The sequence below is a fragment of the Aotus nancymaae genome, unplaced genomic scaffold (genome assembly GCF_030222135.1).
Source record: "Aotus nancymaae isolate 86718 unplaced genomic scaffold, 86718_ANA_hifiasm-v0.15.2.pri h1tg000049l, whole genome shotgun sequence".
Taxonomy (NCBI): domain Eukaryota; kingdom Metazoa; phylum Chordata; class Mammalia; order Primates; family Aotidae; genus Aotus; species Aotus nancymaae.
The window spans coordinates 7,701,403-7,720,969 of record NW_026988463.1 but is presented as its reverse complement, the minus strand read 5'-3'; the positions used below and the strand labels follow the sequence as shown (position 1 = coordinate 7,720,969).

General features: G+C 43.0%; 1 pseudogene; it reads left to right on the top strand.

Moving 5' to 3' along the window:
• The first annotated feature begins 5,518 nt into the window (after nucleotides 1–5,518).
• LOC135269152 (small nucleolar RNA SNORA40) lies at nucleotides 5,519–5,636 on the top strand (annotated as a pseudogene).
• Nucleotides 5,637–19,567: the final 13,931 nt, after the last annotated feature.

The following is a 19,567-nucleotide window of genomic DNA, read 5'->3' as shown; positions in this document are numbered from 1 at the left end:
TTCACAAGGTATAAACTGACAAGTGGGGCCTTCTTGAGAACGGTAATTTTTTCTAGCTGCTTATAATGGTACTTAGACATGACTTTTTGGGAAGCACTTTCAATATGGTGGCAGGGCACACTGTGTGTGTGTGTGTGCACGTGCCTGTGTGTGCATGTATTTTTTTTTTTTTTTTTTTTTTTTGAGATAGAGTCTCACTCTGTCACCCAGGTTGGAAAGCAGTGATGTGATCTCAGCTCACTGCAACCTGTGCCTCCCAGATTGAACTGATTCTCCTGGCTCAGACTCCTGAGTAGTTGGAACTACAGGTGCACACCACCATGCCCAAATAATTTTTGTATTTCCAGTAGGGATGGGGCTTCACTGTGTTAGCCAGGATGGTCTCGATCTCCTGACCTCATGTTGTGACTGCTTCAGCCTCCCAAAGTGCTGAGATTACAGGTGTGAGTCCACGCTGCCCAACTAATATTTTTTTTTAGAGTAGCCAGTGGATATGTAAACCCAGATTGAAACTGACCACTGGTCTCACTCCTATGGGAGTGGGCAACCTCAGTGAGTGTCTGAAATAGGTCTGTCTCCTGTTTCCTTCAGCTAAATAGTGCTTTTAGTCTGTAAATAGGGCTATACTACTTAATTCTCACCACAACCTGACAAGTTACTGTTTTCCCCATCTTATTACAGAAGGAAACTAAGGCCGATGACTTTTCCAGAGTCATCCAGTGGAGGTAGTGAAAAAGTCAGGATTTACTCCCTGATTGATCAGACTCCAAAATACGTCCCCTAAACCTATTTGTATGCTTGCTGGGTCCCAGTTGAACTTGGCATATGTTGTTCTAGATGATCTTAATTTAGATCACTGCTCAGTAAATACATTATATATTTATATTTCAAATGGAGTGAATAATTGCTCTAAGATATCATACTTTGCCACTCCATGAAATATTTGCAGTATATTTTTATACTAATGAAGGTGGTGTCATGAGATTCTATAAAAGGCCCCTGGAATGTTCTGGGAAAGCACGTACCATTATTGAGAACACTTTTTTCTTTTCTTTTTTCTTTTTTTTAGAATCAGTCTCGCTGCTGCCCAGGCTGGAGTGCAGTGGCATGATCTCAGCTCATTGCAACCTCTACCTCCTGGGTTCAAGCAGTTCTCCAGTCTCAGCCTCCTGAGTAGCTGGGGGACTACAGGCACCCTCTACGACACCAGGCTAATTTTTGTATTTTAGTCAGAGATGGTGTTTCATCATATTGGTCAGGTTTGTGAAACCCTGTATCTACTAAAAATAGAAACTTCGCCTGCTTCAGCCTCTCAAAGTGCTGGTATTAGAGACATGAGCCACTGAGCCCAGCCTCTTATAAACACTTTTATGAATTGGATAATGTTCAGAATAGGGGCATGTGTTTATGCCACACTGTAGAACTTCTGAAAGGTTCAATCAGATGTATACAGTGCACAGGGACATCCCCTGCTTACCTGCCATCTGTCAGTGTTAACATCTATGTGTTAACAGGTGTGCTTTTTGCATTATTAGTTAGATCCTTGAACTTTTAGGGAAGTGATATGATGAAAAGCTTCCCAATGGAAATGTGAAGAAATACATCTAAGTTTCAGTGGATGGAGGATTGCGGGGAGAGGTGGTGTGTTGAGAGGGAGGTGTTTAAATTAAGCGAATGGTTTTGGTGCCTCTGTCTATGAACCCTAGAGTTCATACAGGAGGATTTCAGAATCTCATTGATTCCTTTCACAACTCCATGAAGTAATTCTCCCCATTTTCTGATAAAACTGAAGGAAGTTTCATGTTCATAGCTGTATAGCTAATAGGTGCAGAGTTGGGATTCAAAGACCAGTTGTCATGACTCCAAATCTCATGTGTTTGTACACTGATAAGCCATTTCTTAAAACTGGAACTACACTGATGTAAAGACTTACTGATGTATAATTGACAAAGTGCACGTGAAGTGTGCAACTCACTGATTTCTTACTTGCGTTCACTCCACTGAAACTATTACCAAATCAAGACAGTGAACACATCTAGGACCTGAGGGTTTCCTGGTGCTCCTCCCTTGATCTCTCACCACTCTGACCCTGGCCCAAGGTCATCACTGCTGTTTTTTGTCTCCATGGTCAATCTTGTATCTTGGTGGCTCTTCTCTCATCCGATTGTATTAATGTTATGTTTTATTTTTTCCAATGCATGTGTGAAAGTCTAGTAAACAACATCCCGATGTTTAGCTAAATAACCTCCTGGGCCTATGAGCAGCCCTGAGGTGTGAGCCTTCCTTTGAACACCCTCACTCCACACTTCTCTGCAGGGCGCTTTCTCCTTTAGATGGTCTCTAAATCCCCGAGAAAACACCCGAGGCTTACAAAACAGAGGAGAGAGAGTTATGCAAAATCTTCAAGAGCTGACCCTCCTGAGGGAGGGAAGCACAGCTGTTCAGTGGATATGTTGCTGGAGCCCACATGATGTACAGTAAAGTTTGACGCTAATAACTTTCTGCTTACAAAAGGATTAAAAGAACATACACAGGACATGTCACTCCTTCCCCATAGTACCACCTCCCCTTATTTCAGGGCATGACTTCTCCAAAATGGAAGCCGTCTTAGATGTAGTGAATTTAAACTGTTAGGCCTTGGATTAGGCCTTAATTTAAAGTTGTAGTTTTAATATTAAAAAGATGAGTGTTACTTTCATATCCCAGAGAAGCAATGAGTAAACAAATAAAAAATTCATTAGAGACAGGCTGCTGTTGCTGAGATGAAAGTTTGATCTTAGAGCTAGGCTTTCAAATGCCTAAAACCCAGTCAGTGGGTCATTAGCTCAGCAGGCAGCCAAACTAAAAAAGAGCGATTTCGAGATGGGCAATGTCTGTGGTCTTCGCTTCTTGAAGGTTTCAAAAATGAACCTAGCATTTTCCCAGATGGGGGTGGGCAGGGAATTCTTAAGGGCTACCATCATGGTTAGGTTTAAAATTAAATTTTCAACTACGCTTCCTAGTCTTACGATGTTTCTTCTACAACTTTACCAGCTAATCACATGACCTTAAGCACAGAATGGAGATTTTTGAGTAGGGCATGAAATACTGTAGTTCACTCAGTTCACAGCTAAGTAGTAATTTTCATTTTGTAAATGCCATCAAGCCCCAGGGCTGAAATTCGAGGTCATGGACCGCAGCATGCATACATCCGTAGTTCTTATCTACTTAAGTTTTTTTTTTTTTTTCAATGCAACATATTTCATGGCACAGCATCTCTTATGTGATAATGATGGAAACCTTGTCAATGACACTGATCCAAGCTTAGCCAATCAGAGCTCCCTATCCCTACTAGGCACATTGATTGGTCCAAGGAGGACCAATCGGAATCCTTCCCCAGCATATGCTAGGTCTTTATTATGCATGGTCCCAGCAAAGAAGAGTAAGTCATTATTTAGGTAGGTTTTCTAAGTCGAAGCTATATAGGCTCAAGGCAGCCAGATGGCAACTTACCCCAGCAAATAGAGGCAGTCAATTTAAAGGAACAAAAAAAACAAGAAAAAGGACTAAACATAAAGTGAAACAGAACCGAGACGAGAAAAGGGAGCTCTGACAATGTTGCATATTTTTGAAATCAGGCATGTCTGAACTTGGGACCTAATAAATCTCTAACACATTTGCTGTTGCTGTTAAGTGAGCCAATTTGAACTAGGGATGTCTGACTCTGCAGCTGAAAGAATCCAAACCAATATAATATCAAAAGTCTTTGCTCTGATTAGTCTGAGTATAGGGTAATTATTGACCCTTATAGGAAAATCATCCCCTACCTTCCATTTAAGCACTTGAGCTTGAGTTCTCTTGCAGATGAGAAACTACATGTTAACAGAATGGGGTCATTGGACAGTAGAAAGAGTGTAGACTTTGGACTCATCCACGTCACTCAATATGACAACATTCCTCTTTAAGGCTGAGTAGTATTCCACTGTGCAAAAATTACTTTTAAAAATCAGTCAAGTGGACACTTAAGTTATATCCACATCTTGGCTATTGTGAATACTGCTGCAATGAGCATGGGATTGCAGATTTCTCTTTAACATGTTGATCTCAATTCCTGGGTGTGTATGCGTGGGTATATCCATCCAGAAGTGTGATTGCTAGATCATATGGTGATATGGTGTGGCTCTGTCCCCACCCAGATATCACCTTGAATTGTAGTAGAACCACCTGTCGAGCGAGGGGCCTGGTGAGAGGGTAATTGAATCATGGGGGCGGGTCTTTCCTGAGCTGTTCCCATGAACAAGTCTTGCGAGATCTGATGGTTTTATCAAAAGGAGTTCCCCTGTAGAAACTCTTGCCTGCCACCATGTAAGATGTCCCTTGCTCTTCTGCTATAATTGAGTCCTCCCCAGCCATGTGGAACTGTGAGTCCATTAAATCTTTATCCTTTATCAATTACTAAGTCTTGGGTAGTTCTTTATTAGCATAAAGAACAACTAAAGCATAGGGTAACCCTACTTTTAGTTTGAGAAACCTCTAGACTGTTTTTCAAAGTAGTTGTGCTAATATACATTCCCACCAACAGTATACAAAGGTTTTTTTCCTCTACATCCTTGCCAACTCCTGTTACCTTTTGTCTTGATAATAGCTATTCTGACAGGTATGAGGCGATACCTCATTGTGGTTTTAATTTGTATTTGCCTGATTAATGGTGGGGAGCATTTTAAAAATACATCTAGTCTTTCAAAGGTCTTTTGAGAATGTCTAGTTAGGTCCTTTGGCCATTTTTGTTTTGTTTTGTTTGAGACTGAGTTTTGCTCTTGTCCACTGGCACGATCTTGGCTCACTGCAACCTCCGCCTCCTGGATTCAAGTGATTCTCCTGCCTCAGGCTGCCACCCGGGTAGCTGGGATTACAGGTATGTGTCACCATGCCCAGCTGATTTGGTATTTTTAGTAGCAACGCGGTTTTTCCATGTTGTTCATGCTGGTCTCAAACACCCGACCTCAGTTGATCCGCCTGCCTTGGCCTCCCAAAGTGCTATGATGACAGGTGTGAGCCACCATGCCCAGCCTTTGCTAATTTTTTAATAGGTTTATTTGTGTTCTTACTGAGTAGTGTGTGTTCCTTGCATATTTTGAATATGATCTCTTTATTTGATGCGTAATTTCCAAATACTTTCTCCTTACCTGGCTTGTCTCTTCACTTTGATCTTAAGTCAAATAAGTGAAGCATAGAAATTAAAGTACTGCATGATCCCACCAGAGGCTTGGGATATGAGTGGGTGGTGTCAAGGGAAATGGTCAAAAGGTACAACGTTGTAGTTCCTTATAGGAGGACCAAGTTCTTTTTGTCATATTACAGTATCTATAGTTAACGTGTTACGTCAATTGCTAAAAGAATGGATTTTAAATGTTCTTACCAAAAAGAAATAAGCATGTGAGTGATGGATGTGTTAGCTAGATTTGCTCATTCTGCAATGTATGCACGTGTCAAGGTATCGCACCTTACCCCATAAATCCAATTACATCATTTAAAAATAAAAATCAGCATTGTATTTTTTAGTATGTGGACAATCACTTATAGACAGGTTCAACATAACCTCTTGAAACCCAGAACTCATTGTTCAGTATGAGTCTTGATACATGTAAGAAGGGACTTGGGAGGCCAAGGCAGGTGGATCATGAGGTCAGGAGTTCAAGAGCAGCCTGACCAACATGGTGAAAACCCATCTCTAGTAAAAATAAAGTTAGATGGGCATAGTGGTGTGCACTTATAATCCCAGCTACTGGGGAGGCTGAGGCAGGAGAATTGCTTGAACCCAGTAGGCGGAGGTTGCAGTGAGCCCAGGTCACTCCACTGCACTCCAGCCTGGGTGACAGAGTGAAACTCTTTCTTAAAAAGAAAGATTCTGATACCTATAATAGTTAACTGTTGGGAGTATTGATAATCATAAAGTTTGGTTCCAGGCTGGGGACAGTCGCTCATGCCTGCAATCCCCACACTTTGAGGGGCTGAGGTGGCAGGATTGCTTGAAGCCACGAGTTAAAGACCAGCCTGGGCAAGGATAGCAACACCCCATTTCCACAGAAATTTAAAAATTGGCTGGGTTTTGGGGACCGCACCTATAGTTGTAGCTACTTGGGAAGGAGAAGTTGAGGCAGGAGGATTGAGTCCAGGATTTGGGACTGCAGTGAGCTCTGATGGTACCACTGCCCTCCAGCCTGGGCAACAGAGTAAGACCCTGTCTTAATTTAAATTTGGTTATAGGATTGGAGAATAGATCAAAGGCATAGGCTATGAGGGGAATGCCAGCTATATTAATTTGTATTCCAATTTCACGTTAACTTGCTATAGGAAGATTGCTTTTGGTTTTAAAAGGCTTGTATGTTGACATCATGCTGTCTGGAGTTAAAGGTATTTGTATATTCCACAAATGTTTACTACCGAGCATGATAGCTTAGGAATGAATAGGACTTGAACTCGTGTTTAGAGAGGTTGTCAAATTGAGAACCGGGAAGACCCAGCTACTCTAACAATGACCCTAAAGTAAACTGGTTGAAGAAATTAGACCCCAAACATTCTTGGTGAATTTGGAAGTCTTCATCAGTATATCCATATTAAAAGGAGATGAAAGAAGCCAAAAGTCCATGCCAGCTCACCAGCAATAGATCCAAATCAAGAAGTCTCTGTATTGCCAGAAAAAGAATTCAAAAGGTCAAATATTAAGCCCCTCGGAGGCAGCACAGAAAGGTGAATCAGAGCATCCCATTCCTTTAAATAGAAGTTTGAGTTTAAAAATGAGAGTACAGACTTTGGAATCCTTCAGATGGGGTTCAAACCTTGGATTTTTTAGCTAACAATTTGGGGAGAGTGTATTAGTCTGTTCTCATGCTGCTGACAAACACATACCTGACACTGGTAATTCATAAAGATTTAATGGACTCCCAGTTCGACCTGCCTAGGGAGGCCTCACAATCATGGCAGACGGGGAAAGGCACATCTTACCTGCAACAGGCAAGAGGGAACTTGTGCAGGGAGACTGCCCTTTATAAAACCATTGGCTGTCATGAGACTGATTCATCATTGTAAGAACAGCACAGAAAAGAGTTGCCCCCATGATTCACCACCTCCTGCCAGTACCCTCCCTCGACATATGAGAATTGTGGGGGCTGTGATTCGAGTTGAGATTGGGTGGGGGGGCACAGTCAAACCATATCAAAGCATTGCTTGAACACGAGCAAACCAAATTGCCAGGGTCTGCAAAAGAACTCAGAGATCTGCCTTGTGAACAGGCTCTCCAGGTGATTCTGATGCAGGCAGTCTGTGGACCATGTTTAGAGGGAAAGGAAAAAAATGTCTTGAGCTCTTCTTTGATGTACTAAGAATCTTCTGGGGAAAATATTGAGTGGGCTGTATTGATTAGAAAGGAAATCTTCATTTAAGCAGCCGAAAGATAGAGGGTTAGTTTTCAGAAATAGTAGAATTAAGTGAAAATGTATAGGTCAGCAGGACATTGTCCGGACAAACATAAGGGGGAAGGGATTGGTAAAGTATGTGCTGCTTGGGACCTCGGTGGTGTAGACGCCAAGAGTCTGGTGTCCGATTATAGATTTGAGGTACCATGGAAGTTTCAACTGCTTAAGATTCATTCCTGTTGTCTCTGGTGGTGCCCACTCCCCATGCAAGTTACAAGACAAGCCTTGTAAAAATAAGCTGGGTACAGTTGAGCACACCTGTTATCCCAGCGCTCTGGGAGGATCCCTTCAGCCCAGAAATTTGAGACCAGCTTGGGCAATGTAGTGAGACCCCATCTCTACAAACAGTAAAAACAAATGAGCTGGGTGTAGTGGTCTGGGTGAAGTCCTAGCTACTCAGGAGGCTAAAGTGGGAGGATTGCTTGAGCCCAGGTGGTCCTGGCTGCAGTGAGCTGTGATCCTGCCACTCAGTGCACTCTAGTCTGGCAGACAGATAAGTTGAACAAAAGCTGCATAATTCATTGAGGAAAAGAAAAGAAAAGCCATAGGGAGTAATCAATGTTGATGCCTCTGCGTCGCTTGAGACCCTCTTAGCTAGCGGGGACTATGGAAGGCAGCTTCATAAATACCCCTCTCCCCATGACCCCTGCTTTCTGGTTCATACCCTGATGTCAACCCTTCCTCTTGAGAGTGGCTGAATCTAGTGATGTTCTCAGAATCGCATATGACAGGAAGGAACAGGACGGTGGTTCTGAGAATAGGTTATAATATCCGTGGTTTCCATCATGAGGGCACTCTGGCTCTTTTTACTTGCTGTCTATGATGAAACATGCTGGCATGTTGGGAGCTGCCCTACAGATAGGCCTTTATGGCTGGGAACTGAGGAATGAAGAAGGCCTCTGGCTACAGGCAGCAAAAAACTCAGGCCCCAGTTCTGTCTGCAAGGACTTGAATCCTGCTAATAGCCTTGCAAGTAAGCTGGGAAATGGATCCTTTCCCAGGCAAGACTTTACATGACAGGGGCCCCCACCAACACTGACTGCAGCCTCTTGTGAAACCCTGAGCAACCTGGACTTCTGGACCACAGAAACTATGAAAGTTGTGTTTGAGATGAGGTCTTGCTCTTTTGCTGAGGCTGGAGTGCAGTGGGTGATCTTGGCTCACTGTAGCATCAACCTTGACCTCCTGGTCTCCAGTGATCCTCCTGCCTCAGTCTTCTGAGTAATAACTGAGACTACAGAAATGCACCATCGTGCTCAGCTAACTTTTTAATTTTTTGTAGAGAGAGGGTCTCCTGATGTTGGCCAGCCTGATTTTGAACTCCTAGTCTCAAACAATCCTCTTGCCTTGGCCTTCAAAATCTTACAGGCGCAAGCCTCTGTGCCCAACCATGTTTGTTATTTTAAGCTGTTAAATGTGGAGGTAACTTGTTATGCTTCAATAGGTAGTTATACAAAGACTTAACGTTTATTTTGACTACTCATCTGGCAGCTCATTAGGAAAGTCCTGAGAAAGCTCTACCAGTGACCATTTCGTGTGTCTTAGGGGATACTTCCAAGGCTTTGCTTTAACACCAAGCTTTAATCTGGCTCTACCAATTTCTAGTAGCTTGTGCAGCCTTCTCTCACTTCTGAGACCTGGGTTTCTTATCCAGATAATAGAGATGGTCTTGTCTACCTTGAGAGTTGAGAGTTAGAGATAAAGTAGTTCTTACCACATGGGCGCTTTTTACTTTGACATAAACGAGCAGATTGACAAGCTATGGGTGGGCAGGATTTCTGCACCCTAGTGAACAAGGTCTGTGTAATCTCCTCTTGTGTGTGGGAGGAGTCTGTGACTAGGATGTCATACCACTCACTTGGTAGCAGTAATAGGTGACTTATCAGCTGACACTGAGTCAACTGCTACCCAGGGAGATAATCCTGGGTGAGCCCGAACTAATTAGAAGAACCGTTAAAAGAATGTGAAGAAATTCAAAAAGTATACCTCTGCTCACCTGAAGGAAGGTGCAAATATCCACATAGTAAACTTTCTATGGGGCTGCCTGGAAAGGAATGGCTGGTAGCTTTTACGGGCTGAGAGAAGTCAGCAGCTAGCAACAAGCAAGGATGTGGGGACCTTCATCTTACGTCCATGAGGAACTAAATTCTGACAATCTTGATGAGTTTGGAAGATGATCTCAAGCCTCGGAAGAGAATCGCAGCCATGGCCAGAGCCTCAGTTGTAGCTGGGGAGATCCTGAGCATAGGGTCCATTTCCAGCACATACCTAGACTTCTGACCCCTGGGAATTGAGAGATCTCAAAGGTGTGCTTTAAGCTACTAGGCATGCTTAATTTATTTACAGCAATGGACATTAATACTCAAGGTTAGCATGGTCACTTAATGGTATGTCAGGTACATTTGTGATGTTTCACTCTGTAACTGTACTGTTACCAGAAATGGGTCCTCATCCAGACCCCGAGAAGGTTCTTAGATTATGTACAAGGAAGAATTTGGGGCGAGTTCATAGGGGAAAGTGAAAGCCAATTTTTTTGAGGAAGTAAAGGAGTAAAGAATGGCTACATCGTAGACAGAACAGTGGCATGGGCTGCTCAGTTGAGTATCCTTAATTATTTCTTGATTATATGCTAAACAAGAAGTATACTATTCGTGAGTTTTCCTGGAAAGGGGCAGCAATTCTTGGAACCCAGGGTTTCTCCCCTTTTTAGATGATGTAGGGTAACTTCTGGACATTGCCATAGTATTTGTAAACTGTCCTTGTGCTGGTGGGAGTGTCTTTTAGCATGCTAATGTCACATAATTAGCATATAATGAACAGTGAAGGTGACCAGAGGTCACTTTGATAACTATTTTGGTTTTGGTGGGTTTTGGCTGGCTTCCTGTGTTACTAACAGCGTCTTTATGCCCTATATCCTGTGATCCCAGTTTGGCAGACCCCCTATCTCATTTTGTGGTAAGAATTCCTAACCTCCTAGGAACGCAGCCCAGCAGGTGTCGGCACTATTTGACCCAGCCCATATTCAAGATGGGGTCACTCTGTTTCAAACGCTTCTGATGTATTTCAATATGCCTCTGAGGATACTTACCCTATTTTGGTAATCCTAGTGCTCAGCCCTCTGGAGAAAGGTGGAGCACTGTGGATGAGCAAAGAAATGGGTAAAAGAATGCACAAAGCGGTAGGGTTCCTACTCTTTGGACATTGAGGCTGAAGAAAGAATAGTGCTGCTACAATGGATGCTGCTAAACCACACTCTTTGATACGCCCTATGAGTTCACGTCTGTCTCCTTTGGGACTTAGGATTTGTTGACTTGGCCAACACAGTATATAAAAGACAAGCTTCTGGTATGTGCTGGCTTAGTTCCCAAAAACTTGAGCATCAGTGACAACCAGAAGTAAAGCAAATGAATGGTTGGCTTTTTAAGAGGAAAAGGAAAAAACCCTTGGGCTAGAAAATTAAAACGTGAGAAGTCTACATGATTACTAGAGAAGTAAATTATGAATCATTTTATACATTCAAAGATCACTTTTTCTTTTATCTCTCCCTGTCCCTTTGTTTAAGCATGAGTAGGTGTTAATAGCTCAAAGTTACCCAACTCCTATGGAATTCAAGCCTTCGAATGTACTGTGGCAATATTCAATCCTTTCCCTCCAAGATAACATGAGACTTCAAACTTCACAAATTCTATGCATAGACCATCTTAATCTTTATCTGCTAGTTACTTATGGGGGGTGCACGCATGGTGCTTTTGGTAGAGCGCTGAGAACATACTCAGGGTGATGTCAGAGTAAGTGAAACTGAAGTTTCTATAAGTGTTCACAGGATTGAGCTTAAGGCTTGAGCAGCTTTAAAAGAAGCATGCCAAAGGCTAAGTCCAAGGCACATTCATTTGAGGGAGCTAAGATAGCCATCCTGTGAAAGTATGTCCAGGCACTGCCAGTTTCAGGAACCTGTTGACCCGCAGAAATCTCCTAAGCCATCTTTCAGTGTCAGTGTTACTTTCTAGTCCTGACAGTCACCTTTCCAGTCTTTCAAGCTTGAAAGAGGTGTACCGTTTGCTCTGATCCATTAGTCAGCAGAAGTCAGAGTCGGGTAAAGGAAGATAGGGAGGAGCAGCTAAAACCTAAGTAGGGGCTCATACCAGTGGGCGCAATGAGTCTGACGAAGCAAGAGCTGAGTACACGGACACAAGTGATGGTTATTTTTATTTCTGTGGCGTGTCTGCTAGACACTTAAAGTTGTGTATGCATCTGCTTTATATTGCTGGTAGATAGTGCCAGTGTAAAGCATGAGGAAATCTATACCAGAGAAGGCAAAGCTAAGAAAACTGAAAGAAGGAAAAACTTGGGCTACAACGTTAAAACGTGACAAGTCTACATGGTTACTAGAGAAGTAAATTCTGAATAGTTTTACACGTTCAAATCTGTAATACTAGATAATCAGAAGCTTTCCGATCACATTTCTTTTATCTCTGCCTGTCCCTTCTCTTCTATTTCCCTCCCTTTACCTCCTCCCCTCCTCCCCTTTGTTCATTTCTTTTGCCTTTATTTTATTTTTTATTTTTTATTTTTTATTTTTAAGCCTGGGTTTTTCTCTGTTACCCAGGTTTGAGTGCAGTGGTGTGATCTCAGCTCACTGCAACCTGTGCCTCCTGGGCTAAAGTAATCCCCCCACCTCCGCCTCCTAAGTAGCTGAGACTACAGGCATATACTACCATGCCCAAGTAATTTTTTTGATATTTTTTGTAGAGAGGTCTCACTATGTTGCCTAGGCTAGTCTCAAACTCTTGGGCTCAGCTGATCCGTGGGCCTTGGCCTCCCATAGTGCTGAGATGACCGGTGTGAGCCACCAAGCCTGGCCTATCCTTTGCACTTTCTAGGCAGGATGGCTTTGAGGGACTGTACTGCTAAAAAATGACTTCCTGGGACCTTTTCATTCTTAGCCAGTGAGATTAAAATATCTCTCTTTAATAAACCTACCTCCAGACCCAGGAATCTGTCAATGCAACACCTGGCTGAGCTCTTGGCTGGCTGACGGTAAAGGAGTGGGCCTTCTAGGAGAATGGAAGAGCGGTTGTTTCAGGAGGCAGACACTACTTGCTTAGCCGCCTGCCACCAGGAAGGACTGTGGACGCTATGCTCCCAAATTTCCAGCTGCTCAAGAGACAAATTCTATGAAATATCCCCATTTTCAGACATTGGAAGTTAACGAATATCTTGTAAATATCTCTCCATATCCAACGATAGACTCTTAAGGGAGACGTTTATTTTCCACAGCCACCAGGAGGGTGGATTCCATTCTACACCTTGGACTCAGTCTTAGCATCTTCGTGACTAATGTGGAGAGGCCAAGAATATTTACTTCTTTCCTAGCACTGGTACCCAGGAATTTAGAGGTTGGGGCAGGGATACTGAAGAAAATGGCCACGGCCTACTGGGAAGTCTCGGGGATGAAACGTTACTTTTTATCCCAACCTTGCAGTTGCTAGCAGCCTCGGCTGGTCAATTCTCCTCTCTCCAAACCCTGAACACAGACCCGTGTGGATATGCACAGATGGTGTTCTGTTGGAGGAGAAGCCAGTATTTTAAAACTCGCTAAATACTAAGTCCAATTTGCTTTGGAATATTGCCTGTCTGTTGTAGCATCAGGGATCTCTGATTGATCTTGACTTATCTGACCCTAGAATCTATTCTGTGGGGCAAAGGGCGGGTCTTGGTACCTGTAAGTTTGTTACTGGCATTGAGTATTCTGTTATATTGCAAATCTATATTAAAGTGACAAATCCCTGGTTGAAAAATACCTTGAGGCAAATGAGAGGAGAGGGGTATGAAGATTTGCTGCACAGCTTCCATCTCACCTTTGTCTGACAATCGGCTTTCAAAGTAATTATATTTCCTTCTACTTTACCAAGGAGGATGTGGGGGTTTAATGTGGTTGGACATCTTGGCTGAGAACCAAATGGTGGAGCTGAGGTTTACACATGGGGCAGAGTGGCGCTGATGCCTTGTGTTTCCCTGTGTTTGTGGATGCGCATTGCAGATACGCAAAGCACACGCAGTTCCCCAGGTGGCTGCGGTGGAGTACACACAGATACCAAATCACCATTAAAGTGTTCAACGACAGCTCTCCGTAGGTGAGCAGCCTCCCTGGCTTTCCAAATTCAGCCTCACTTAACACTCTCCTGTGGCTATAAAATCCAGCGTCTTACTTTTCAACATGGGTCTTTTTTTTTTTTTCATTATTTCCTCCCAAATGGAGGGTGAGTAACTTTCTCAGACCCCAAACCCTCAGTGTTGCAGTCTTACAGAATCTTCATCAAAATCCAATGAGGCATTTCCCCAGTCTGAAAACTGAGCCCAGGAGAGACTAAATTGCCAAAGTCACACAGCTGGGAAGAAGATGGAAGATAGCAGAGGTGGGATCTAAACTGAGATTGATCTAGAATATTTATTTATTTATACATACATACATATATACGTACGTACATATGTACAAAAGGATAAAGGCTGGACATGGTGGCTCATGCCTATAATCCTAGCACTTTGGGAGACCAAGGTGGGAAGATCACTTGAGCTCAGGATTTCAAGATCAGCCTGGGCATCCTAGTGAGACCTTGTATATAAAAAACAAAAGAGGAAAAAGACCTCTAACCAATCCATTTTGCTGTCTGTTTTTCTATTCTTCCTGCCGCATGCCTAAAACTCTGGCTTAATAAAAACAAAGATCTATTGTCTATCAGCCTAGAGGAGTCAGTTTTGATTTTTGAGTGACAGAAAAAAGATTTTGGGAAAAGGAGGATTTTATTTTTCCACTATGGATGGCATAATCATTTTGAATTTCAGTATTTGTATGTTGCAGCCGACAAAGTTTTGTGGGCTTTTCTTTTCTTATAAAACATGTACACTCCCCCTCTCCACCCACTTTTTGGAGTGAGAGAATAGATCTTTGGGAAAGAAGGGAAATAGTAGAAAGAACAATACATCATCTAGTCACGCAATTTAAGAAAATAAAAAAAGGGGAAAAAAGCAGCAAGCCAGTTATGCTGACAGCCCTGTCCAGCTGAGCGGCAGTTCAGTGGCTGCTGAAATCCTACTTACAGTAATGAATTTCAGTGCTGCTCGCCAGCCTAGGAGTGTTTAGGGGAGATAAAAGTCGAGCTGTGTGCTGTGCCTCTGACCTGGTTTTCAGTTCCAGGCAACTTCCTGGTGTGGTTTCAGAAAGTTTGACTTTCCAGATGTGAGCACAAGGGCTTCGTTTTCTGGCCTGTAGCTTTATTGCTGTCTGCTTTAAGGCAGATTTTTGGAGTGGGTTGTGGAGGGTTTAACTTACTTTATATGGTTTGCTGGAGTCTGCATGCTGATGAGCTGCCAATTTGCATTCTGCGCCTTCGCTGCCATCACCTGCCCACAGCAGCACCATTACCCTACTTCCTGGGTCTCTGCTCTTCTATTTTCTACCTGCAACCATTATTTATTTAGTTATTTTTTTAGAGCCTGGGGAATTCTCTTGCTCTCGCTGACTTTTTGCTTCATTCAAGCAATACGCCATCTGTCTATTTCAGTCAGGGAGCTTGGATGTCAAAGTCACAGGCACCTGCACAATTTCATGAGGGATCATCATGGGAGTGGAGGTGTGTGCACCCTCAAAGGAAGACCCTGGGGCCCTCTTGATACCCCACCATCTAAACAAGTGCTTGCCAGGCAGCTGGTAAAACCAGACCTCTGAGTGCAGTGTGCAGTAAAGAGAAGAACAATTTGGCTTTGGCTCCTAGCTCCAAGGCTGATACGCTTTGTTACGTGAGGCAAATTGCTTCCCTAGGCTGCTGCAAGGATTAAGTGCCGTGATATATACGAAGGGTTAAGCATGTAGCAACTACTTTAGAGTTGAACAGTGATCATGACTCGGCTCCACCACTTAATAGCCATATGCCCTGGGTGTGTCCCCAGCCTTGCTCGAACTTCTGGTTCCTTAAGGGTAGACTGGGACAATAATTGGACTTACCTGGCCAGGTTGGGAGGATTAAGTAAGATAATGGTAATAAGTCCCATTTGCTGATCGGTTACTCTCTCGGTATCTACATGTAATGTAAGAATTAGCATGCGGGCCGGGCGCAGTGGCTCACGCCTGTAATCCCAGCACTTTGGGAGGCCGAGGCAGGTGGATCATGAGGTCAAGAGATCGAGACCATCCTGGCCAACATGGTGAAACCCCGTCTCTACTAAAAATACAAAAAATTAGCTGGGCGTGGTGGCGCGTGCCTGTAATCCCAGCTACTCTGGAGGCTGAGGCAGGAGAATCGCCTGAACCCAGGAGGCGGAGGTTGCGGTGAGCCGAGATAGCACCATGGCACTCCAGCCTGGGTAACAAGAGCGAAACTCCGTCTCAAAAAAAAAAAAAAAAAAAGAATTAGCATGTGTATTTCTGGTCTGATAATGTATATAATGTAGTTATGCTAACATACAAAAAGATTAAAAAGCAGTTGGTCTCTGCATAGATTTCTCATATGTATAAAGTTGTATTGAATTCTATGTGTAAACATAGTATATAATGTGCATATATGTAAACTATATGTTTTAAGTCTGGTTCTGTTGCTGAAGCTATAGTGTAGTGGTGCAATTACCGCTCACTGCAACCCTGAATGCCCAGGCTTAAAAGATCCTCCTGCCTCTGCCTCCGTGGTAGCTGGTATCACAGGTGTCCACCACATCTGGCCAATACTGTAATGTTTGGTAAAGACAGGGTCTCCCTATGTTGCCCTCACTGGTCTTGAACTCCTCCTGGGCTCAAGTAATCCTCCAGCCTCTGCCTGCCTCCCCAAAGTGCTGGGATTATAGGCATGAGCCACCACAGCTGCCCAAAATGTGTGTATTTGATCTTTAAAATAGTTGAATACATAAAACATGGATACATGTACATTACAGACATGTGATGAGAGAAAATGCTTTGTTAGGCTAAGTGTTTTCTGTGTTTTAATGCATCTCATTATCAGAACACTTTAATGGTGCAATTATTATCCCCAATTTATAGGTGAGGTAACTAAGAGGTTAGGAGAGGTTCTAAATGCCTTCTGTATGAACTTAGATGCTCAGGTGTAAATACATACCTAGAGATGATAGATTTTGTAGTAGCTGGCAATGTATTAAAAATGTTACCTATTTTCAGTGCATGTTACAATACTTGGTCCTTTGGCAAAAAACTATTAGTTTTAAAAGAATCCTCTGTATTTTCACCATAATGCCACCTTGTTACTGAGAAAACATTACTCCTTGGATATAGCTGGCAAATTCCCTTTTCGAGGTGGGATATCTGTGATCTGATCAGCTTTCACTATACAGGCCACAGAGGCTTCACTTTGGGGCCTCCCCAAGCTTCCAGATGGGCAACCAGTGCACAGCATGTAAGACTAGGCCCTTGCAGGAGACTCTACAAAAGGGCCAAGGGTAGACCCCAGATCTGTGTCCTCTAAAACTGCAGACAGCAGCAGTGTGATGCCCTGGCTTTACCCATGAGTTAAAGGACCGTCGTGTGCTCTGAGAGGAACTGGGTCTTGGTCCAATATCAAGCATCAGGTTCAGTGCTGAGCAATTGCACAATTAACATTTTGGACCCTTCAGAAAAGACTGCAGCTTTTGAGTTTACATACCAATCTCTAATATAGTCGTGTATACGCACGTGTTTATTATCTAGGATAAAGAGAAAATGATAAGAACTCCCTGCCCTCTAAAACAAGGCTTTGTAAGTTTTCCAGCAAATAGAATTTTCTTTGAGAATATTATTTTCAGTCCTAGTCATTCATTGGTATAAACTTTCCTCATGACAACCTGTGATTGAAAATATGCTTTGATATATAGGCACATGTAGGTATGTGCTTGTGTATGTATACACACAGCCCCCATGTACACGTGCACATACATTTGTCAACTTTCCCAACATTGTGTCATATCTGCAGGAAGAACCAAGCGTGAACACAATCACACAGTTAGCTAGACAATGGTTTGTCTCAGATGGTGGTCTTTAACCTCAGGAGTGCTGCAAGCAAAACAGGGGTTTAAGAATCGGCCTTTTGAAGCCCACCAGGTTCTAAGAAAGTCTGTAGCACATAGGTCAGACAGACATTGTCTTAGCAGTAAAATACTCCTGGTATGTGTGCTTGTGTGTGTGCAGGGGAGAGTGAATGCTCATGAAAACTGTTTCCTTCAAAAACGGCTACTTCCAGGAAGTAGAAACAAGCTTCAGAAGATATAAGTAATAAAAGTTGTCAGGATGTTGAGTGGGAACCTAAGATTGAGATAGCAGTCCAAAGTAATTGAACTGTATCTGTAGTAATTTAATTTTTTAATATGGAGAAGGTTTTGCTGTTCAATATATTGCTTTAAGAAATAGCTGGCTGGGCGCGATGGCTCACGCCTCTCATCCCAGCATTTCTGGAGGCTGAGGCAGGTGGATCACCTAAGGCCCAAGAGTTTGGCAACCAGCCTGGCCAACATGGTGAAACCCCATCTCTACTAAAAATACAAAAACTAGTTGAGTGTGGTGGTGCATGCCTGTAATCCGAGCTACTTGGGAGGCTGAGACAGGAGAATCACTTGAACTGGGGAGGTGGAGGTTGCAGCGAGCCGAGATCATGCCACTGCACTCTAGCCTTGGCAACAGAGAAAGACTTTGTCTCCCCACCCAAAAGAAAGTGGGATGAAGGAATGGCTACTTCTCGGGCGTTGTCCACAGAAGATAAATGCCAGCCTCTATTTATGCATGAAGCATATGCATGGCATATGGGATTCCTCCAGGCTTATTTTCTCACCTCTGCCCACAGTTTGTGGGGGAGGACAGTAGTGGGATGATAAGAATCTGCATCTACTGGCCAGGTCTCCTAAACTTGTTCACTTCTGCCATCAGTCTTCTTTACATTTCACATAAAATGTATATTCTTATCTCTATTTTGGATAAGAGCCTGTTTTTGGAGATTCTAATGTGTAAACTTTATCTGTCATCTCCTCTTATCCTCCTAGTTAGTGCAGAAGGGCTAAGGTATAAACCAGTATTTTAGGAAACCATTATCTCCCTCCCACCACCTGTAAGGATAAAGCTAGTGACTTGTTTTAATTAACATATGCGTACATACTGTGTAAGGAGAGCACAGGAGTCCCAAGTTTAACATCACCACTGCCACCATTGCCCTCAATAATAAAGTGGACACAGACTTCAGGGTCAGACGGTTCTTTGTGTTGAGCCCTCTTCCAACACTTAGTAGATAAGGCTTTGGGCAAATCATACGACCTATCGGATCCTTCCTGTCCTCATAAAATAAGGGTAACCCTACTGTTAAGGGTCAATTGACAACAGGCAATACAAGTTGATTTCTAACCTGCGTGGTCTTCATCTGTAAGGAGTTTACAGAGAAGGGATGAGTAAATATACTGAAATGAGATGATGTACGCTGTTAGGACACCCTGCAGTATGGAAAAATGATTGGACAATAAAAATTCTGCAGGTGGCACACAGGGTTAAACTGCTCATGTATGAAGTTCTCATTGGTCAGATGATAATATGCCTTATCAATTAAGGATGCACATTCTGGAATCCTAGGGTGATCACTGGCTTGCTGTGTGACCTTGGAGAAATGAATCTGTGTCTCAGTTGCTTCAACTGTGGATAAGAGTGTACAATTTATGAAGTACTGCTGCAAGTGTTTTACCTAGATGGCTTTCTTCTCCATAACAATGTTAAGAGGTCAGTGCAGTTATCCCGAGGTGCAGGTGAGAAACTGAGCCACATGCTTTGGTTTAATTTGTCCTGGATTGCCACCAGCAAGTGACAGAATCAGGGTGTACACTCAGTGTTTGTTTCCAGTATGCACATTAACAAAATTTTTGTTCCCAAGTTTATAGGAATGTGAAGATAAAATGAGACAGGATCAAGATACTAAGTAACTAAATGAGGTGGACAGTTCAGCCTTGATAGGATTTTTAAATGAAATAAGGATCACAAATTTTGGCTCCTAATGAGCACTCGATGTATGTGAACTCTAGCACTTACAGTATTTTTTCATCTTATCCAAGGTCTCCCAAAAAGGCATTAATAGCTGAACGTATTTAGTTGAAATGAGTGATGT